This window comes from Elephas maximus, chromosome 2 (assembly GCF_024166365.1).
Source record: "Elephas maximus indicus isolate mEleMax1 chromosome 2, mEleMax1 primary haplotype, whole genome shotgun sequence".
Classification (NCBI taxonomy): domain Eukaryota; kingdom Metazoa; phylum Chordata; class Mammalia; order Proboscidea; family Elephantidae; genus Elephas; species Elephas maximus.
In genome coordinates, this window is record NC_064820.1 from 230,039,259 (window position 1) to 230,047,506 (window position 8,248).

The following is an 8,248-nucleotide window of genomic DNA, read 5'->3' on the forward strand; positions in this document are numbered from 1 at the left end:
AAACAAGTGAAATGAATATATTTGTGACAAGCTGGGAACTCTGAGCATCAAAGGCAAGCTTAGACAATGAACAGAGGGGCAGGGGGAGGAAGAGACCGTTCAGAAGCGGAGAGGAGTTACCGGACCTGAATCGCGGGGAGCCCTCAGGCACCATTCCCAGAGCAGCGGCAGCAGGGGCAGGCTGGTACTAGCATTAGGCCACAGTTTCCTCAGGGAGAAGCAGTCAGCCACACAGCCTACTCACACCTCCGGAACCTGGGGAGAACGGCGCTCTCAGAAAAAGCTAAGTACCTGCATGTATTTTACCGTGATCCCCCACCCTCAAGCCAGCTTCAGCGGCTGAATCCCTGGGCCTGAGATAGGCCCTGTTGAGCACCTAGAGCCATCCTCCCGGCCTTGGGGAAGGAAAAAATTTGCAACTGGGGGGAAAAGATAATTTGCTAGCTCCATTAACTGGGGAAGCTCAGGGCGGAAGTGGCTCCTGTCTAGGCATAAACTGTCCGTGGACCTTGAGCAGCTTTCCCTTCTGCATGGACCTGTGTGGGCCTATTTCGGGAGAATAGGCCTTTGTTGGCAAACTCCAACCATTTCAGCTGTGTGGTGGAGAGGTGGGTGTTTGACATCTGACATCGCTTTACCTATTAAACAAGGTCCACACCTACCCACATCAGGGACCTAAGGACTGGTAGCTCCACTCAGGTCACCCAGCCACCTGTGACTGTGGTCCGAATATAACTGGTACCTCCCAGTCTTTACAACCAAAAACTTTGGGTGCCCATGGTCCATCTACAGAACCCACCCACCTGCACGCTCTAGGGAACAGGGATGCATTTTCCTCAGGGACACTCGGGGGTCAGTTCTCAGCCCCCTGCCTTGCTCAGAGTATGACCCCCTGCTGCAATCAGATACTGGTATATACGCCAACCACCACTGCCCCTGTAAGAGTGTAGGACAGAGTCTGTACCACACACTTGATGATCAGCTACCTGAAAACCTGAGCTGAATTCACACAAGAAAACTGAATTTACTCCTAGACTGATATACCTGATAACAGCTCTAGCCAGCTGGGAACAGGACATAAGAGCTCCAAAGGCAAAAATAATCAAGCTAGCTCACTCAAGCAACCCATAGGGGTATACCCAAACAAAACAAAGCAAGCAGCTACAATGCAGTAAGCAAGCATAAACTAATACAGTAACTTATAGATGGCTCGGAGACAACAGTCAACATCAAGGCACATAAAGACACAGACCATGGCCACCTCAAAAGGCTCTCAAAACAAAGAATCTAGGGATCTTCTGGATGAAAGTGCATTCCTAGAATTATCAGAGGCAGAATACAAAAGTTTAATATATAGAACCCTTCAAAACATCAGGAAGGAAATGAGGCAATACGCAGAACAAGCCAAGGAACACACAGATAAAGCAACTGAAGAAATTAGAAAGATTTTTCAGGAACATAATGAAAAAATTAATAAGTTGGAAAAATCCATATTCAGATAGAAGATTAACAATAAACTTATAGAATTAGACAACTCAGTAGAAAGTCAGAGGAGCAAAATTGAGCAAGTAGAAGCTAGAATTTCTGAACTCAAAGATAAATTACTTGGCACTAATATAGCTGAAGAAAAATCAGATGAAAGAATTAAAAAACATGAAGAAACCTTAAGAATCATGTGGGACTCTATCAAGAGAAATAACCCATGAGTGATTGGAGTACCAGAACAGGGAGGGGTAACAGAAAATACAGAGAGAATTGTTGAAGATTTGTTGGCAGAAAACTTCCCTGATATCATGAAAGATAGGAAGATATCTATCCAAGATGCTCATCGAACGCCACATAAAAATAAATAAATAAATAATATATATTTTTTTTGGTCTTAAAACAAAGTCACCAAGACATATTATAACCAAACTTGCCAAAATCAAAGATAAAGAGAGAATTATAAGAGCAGCGAGGGAGAAACAAAAAGTCACCTACAAAGGAGAGCCAATAAGAATAAGCTCAGACTACTCAGCAGAAACCATGCAGGCAAGAAGGCAACGGGATGACTTATATAAAAAATTGAAGGAAAAAAATTGCCTGCCAAGAATCATATATCCATCAAAACTGTCTCTTAAATATGAAGGTGAAATTAAGACATTTCCAGTAAACACAAGTTTAGGGAATTCATAAAAACAAAACCAAAACTACAAGAAATACTAAAGGGAGTTCTTTGGTTAGAAAATCAAAGATATCAGGTATCAAATTGACTAGAACACTGGGCAGAGCAAACAGAAGTCAACCCAGACAGGGAAATCCAAAAAAAAAACAAAGCAAGATTATTAAAAAAAAAAAAACCTCAAAACAGGGTAACAGTGATGTTATTGTATAAAAGAAGACAATATTAAAAGAACAAAGAGGGACTAAGAAATGTAATCATACACCTTCCATATGGAGAGGAAGATATGGCGATACAAAGAAATAAAAGTTAGTTTTCAATTTAGAAAAACAGGGGCAAAGAATACGGTAACCACAAAGGAGACAAACTATCCTACTCATCAAAATAAAATACAAGGAAAAAATAGACTCAGCAGAAACAAAATCAACAACAACAAATATGAGGAAAGAACAATATATAAAGAAAATCCACTCATCACATAAAATTAAGTGGGAAAAAGAAACTGTCAACAACACACAAAAAAAGACGTCAAAATGATAGCACTAAGTTCATACCTACCCATAATTACCCTGAATATAAATGGACTAAATGCACCAATAAAGAGACAGAGAGTGGCAGAATGGATTAAAAAGAAAGGTCCGTCTATATGCTGCCTATGAGAGACACACCTTAGACTTAGAGACACAAACAAACTAAAACTCAAAGGATGGAAAAAAATATATCAAGCAAACAACAATCAAAAAACAGCAGGAGTGGCAATATTAATTTCTGACAAAATAGACTTTAAAGTTAAATCCATCAAAAAGGATAAAGAAGGACACTATATAATGATTAAAGGGACAATATACCAAGAAGATAGAACCATATTAAATATTTATGCACCCAACGACAGGGCTGCAAGATACATAAAACAAACTATCAACATTGAAAAGTGAGATAGACAGCTCAACAGTAACAGTAGGAGACGTCAACACACCACTTTTGGTGAAGGACAGGACATCCAGAAAGAAACTCAATAAAGACATGGAAGATCTAAATGCCACAATCAACCAACTTGACCTCGTAGACATATACAGAACACTCCACCCAACACCAGCCAAGTATACTTTCTTTTCTAGTGCGTGTGGAACATTCTCTAGAATAGACCACATATTAGGTCATAAAGCAAGCCTTAGCAGAACCCAAAACATTGAAATATTACAAAGCATCTTCTCTGACCATAAGACCATAAAAGTGGAAATCAATAAGAGGAAAAACAGGGAAAAGGAATCAAACACTTGGAAACTGAACAATACCCTGCTCAAAGAAGTCTGGATTATAGAAGATACTAAGGATGGAATAAAGAAATTCAGAGAATCTAATGAGAATGAAAACACTTCCTGTCAGAACCTTTGGGACACAGCAAAAGCAGTGCTTGGAGGCCAATTTATATCAATAAATGCACACATCCAAAAAGAAGAAGGGACCAAAATCAAAGAATTATCCCTAAAACTTGAACAAATAGAAAGAGAGCAACAAAAGAAACCCATAGGCACCAGAAGAAAACAAATAATAAAAATTAGAGCTGAACTAAATGAAATAGAAAACAGAAAAACAAATGAAAGAATTAACAAGACCAAAAGCTGGTGTTTTGAAAAAATCAGCAAAATTGGTAAACCACTGGCCAAACTGACAAAAGAAAAACAGAAGAGGAAGCAAATAACCCGAATAAGAACTGAGATGGGCGATGTTACAACAGACCCAACAGAAATTAAAAGAATCATATCAGATTAGTATGAAAAATTGTACTCTAACAAATTTGAAAACCTAGAAGAAATGGATGAATTCCTAGAAACACACTGCCTACCTAAACTAACACAAACAGAGGTAGAGCAACTAAATAGACCCATAACAAAAGAAGAGATTGAAAAGGTAATAAAAAACTCCCAAAACAAAAAAGCCCTGGTCCGGACGGCTTCACTGCAGGGTTCTATCAAACTTTCAGAGAAGAGTTAACACCACTACTACTGAAGGTATTTCAGAGCATAGAAAAGGACAGAATACTACCAAACTCATTCTATGAAGCTACCATATCCCTGATACCAAAATCAGGTAAAGATACCACAAGAAAAGAAAATTATAGACCTATATCTCTCATGAACATAGATGCAAAAATCCTCAAAAAATTCTAGCCAATAGACTTCAACAACATGTCAAAAAAATAATTCACCATGGCCAAGTGGGATTCATACCAGGTATGCAGGGGTGGTTCAACATTAGAAAAACAATTAAATAAAACAAAAGACAAGAATCACATGATTTTATCAACTAATGCAGAAAAGGTACTTGACAAAGTTCAACACTCATTCGTGATAAAAACTCTCAGCAAAATAGGAATAGAAGGAAAATTCCTCAACATAATAAAGGGCATTTATACAAAGTCAACAGCCAACATCACCCTAAATGGAGAAAGCCTGAAAGCATTCCCATTGAGATCGGGAACCAGACAAGAATGCCCTTTATCGCTGCTCTTATTCAACATTGTGTTGGATGTCCTAGCCAGATCAATTAGGCTAGATAAAGAAATAAAAGGCATCCAGACTAGCAAGGAAGAAGTAAAAGTATCTCTATTTGCAGATGACATGATCATACACAGAAAACCAAAAGGAATCCTCCAGAAAACTACTGAACCTAATAGAAGAGTTCAGCAGAGCATCGGGATACAAGATAAACACACAAAAATCAGTTGGATTCTTCTACACCAACAAAAAGAACATTGAAGAGGAAATCACCAAATCAATGCCATTTACAGTAGCTCCCAAGAAGACAAAGAGATGGCATTAATCCAAAAAACACAAAATAATAAATGTTGGAGAGGCTGCGAAGAGATTGGAACTCTTAAACACTGCTGGTGGGAATGTAAAATGGTACAACCACTTTGGAAATCTATCTGGCGTTATCTTAAACAGTTAGAAATAGAACTACCATACAACCCAGAAATCCCACTCCTTGGAATATACCCTAGAGAAATAAGAGCCTTCACATGAACAGATATATGCACACCCATGTTTATTGCAGCTCTGTTTACAATAGCAAAAAGCTGGAAGCAACCAAGGTGTCCATCAACGGATGAATGGTTAAATAAATTGTGGTATATTCACACAATGGAATACTACACATCGATAAAGAACAGTGACGAATCTGTGAAACATTCCATAACATGGAGGAACCTGGAAGGCATTATGCTGAGTGAAATTAGTCAGAGGCAAAAGGACAAATATTGTATAAGACCACTATTATAAGATCTTGAGAAACAGTATAAACTGAGAAGAACACATACTTTTGTGGTTACGAGGGGGGGAGGGAAGGAGGGTGGGAGAGGGTTTTTTACTGATTAATTGGTAGATAAGAACTACTTTAGGTGAAGGGAAGGACAACACTCAATATATGGAAGGTCAGCTCAACTGGACTGGACCAAAAGCAAAAAAGTTTCCAGGATAAACTGAATGCTTCAAAGGTCAGCGGAGCAAGGGCGGGGGTTTGGGGACCATGGTTTAAGGGGACTTCTAAGTCAATTGGCAAAATAATTCCATCATGAAAATATTCGGCATCCCACTTTGAAATGTGGCATCTGGGGTCTTAAATGCTGACAAGCGGCCATCTAAGATGCATCAATTGATCTCAACCCACCTGGAGCAAAGGAGAATGAAGAACACCAAGGTCACACGATAACTAAGGGCCCAAGAGACAGAAAGGGCACATGAACCAGAGACCTACATCATCCTGAGACCAGAAGAACTAGTTGGTGCCCGGCCACAACCGAGGAGTGCCCTGACAGGGAGCACAACAGAGAACCCCTGAGGGAGCAGGAGATCAGTGGGATGCAGACCCCAAATTCACACAAAAAGACCAGACTTAATGGTCTGACTGAGACTAGAGGAATCCTGGTGGTCATGGTCCCCAAACCTTCTGTTGGCCCAGGACAGGAACCATTCCCGAAGACAACTCATCAGACATGAAAGGGACTAGACAGTGGGTAGGAGAGAGATGCTGATGAAGAGTGAGCTATTTATATCAGGTGGACACTTGAGACTGTGTTGGCATCTCCTGTCTGGAGAGGGGATGGGAGGATAGAGAGAGTTGGAAGCTGGCAAAATTGTCATGAAAGGAGAGACTGGAAGGGCTGACTCGTTAGGGGGAGAGCAAGTGGGAGTACGGAGTAAGGTGTATATAAACTTATATGTGACAGTCTGACTTGATTTGTAAACGTTCACTTGAAGCTCAATAAAAGTTAATAATAAAAAAAAAAAAACCTATACAACGAAAACTGCAATATACTTCTGCAAGAAACCAAAAGAGACTTACATAACCATACCTTGCTTGTGGATAGGAAGGCTCAACATTATATAAATGTCTATTCTACCAAAAGTGATCTATACATTTAACGCAATTCTGGTCCAAATCCCAATGACATTCTTTAATGAGTTGGAGAAACAAATCACCAACTTCATATGGAAGGGAAAGAGGCCCCGGATAAATAACGCATTACTGAAAAAGAAGAACAAAGTGGGAGGCCTTACTTTACCTGATTTTAGAACCTATTATACCGCCACAGTAGTCAAAACAGCCTGGTACTGGTACAACAACAGGTATACGTGGACCAGTGGAACAGAATTGAGAATCCAGACCTAAATCCATCCACATATGAGCAGTTGATATTTGACAAAGGCCCCCAAACAGTTAAATGGGGAAAAGACAGTCTTTTTAACAAATGGTGCTGGCATAACTGGGTATCCATCTGCAAAAAAATGAAGCAAGACCCATACCTTACACCATGCACAAAAACTAACTCAAAATGGATCAAAGACCTAAATATAAAATCTAAAATGATAACAATCACAGAAGAAAAAATAGGGACAACATTAGGAGGCCTAATACATGGCAAAAACAGTATGCAAAACATTATTAAGAATGCAGAAGAAAAACTAGATACCTGGGAGCTCCTAAAAATCAAACACCTATGCTCATCCAAAGACTTCACCTAAAGAGTGAAAAAGACTGGGAAAAAGTTATTAGCTTTGACATTTCTGACCAGCCCCTGATCTCTAAAATCTACATGATACTGCAAAAACTCAACTACAAAAAGACAAATAACCCAACTAAAAAAAATGGGCAAAAGATACAAATAGACACTTCACTAAAGAGGACATTCAGGTAGCTAACAGATACATGAGGAAATGTTCACAATCATTAGCTCTTAGAGAAATGCAAATCAAAACTACAATGAGATTTCATCTCACTCCAACAAGGCTGGCATTAAGCAAAAAACACAAAATAATAAATGTTGGAGAGGCTGCGGAGAGATTGGAACACTTATACACTGCTGGTGGGAATGTAAGATAGTATGACCACTTTGGAAATCGATTTGGCACTTCCTTCAAAAGCTAGAAATAGAACTACCATACCATCCAGGAATCCCACTCCTTGGAATATATCCTAGAGAAATAAGAGCCTTTACACGTACAGATATATGCACGCCCATGTTTACTGCAGCACTGTTTACAATAGCAAAAAGATGGACGCAACCAAGGTGCCCATCAACGGATGAATGGATAAATAAATTATGGTATATTCACACAATGGAATACTACGCATCGATAAAGAACAGTGAGGAATCTGTGAAACATTTCATAACATGGAGGAACCTGGAAGGCATTATGCTGAGTGAAATTAGTCAGTTGCAAAAGGACAAATATTGTACAAGACCGCTATTATAAGAACTCGAGAAATAGTTTAAACTGAGAAGAAAACATTCTTTTGTGGTTATGAGAGGGTGGAGGGAGGGAGGGTGGGAGAGAGGTATTCACTAATTAGTAGATAAGAACTACTTTAGGTGAAGGGAAAGACAGCACACAATACAGGGGAGGTCAGCACAACTGGACTAAACCAAAAGCAAAGAAGTTTGGCATCAATTGGTCTCAACCCACCTGGATCAAAGGAGAATGAAGAACACCAAGGACATAAGGCGATTACGAGCCCAAGAGACAAAAAGGGCCACATGAACCAGAGACTACATCATCCTGAGACCAGAAGAACTAGATGGTACCC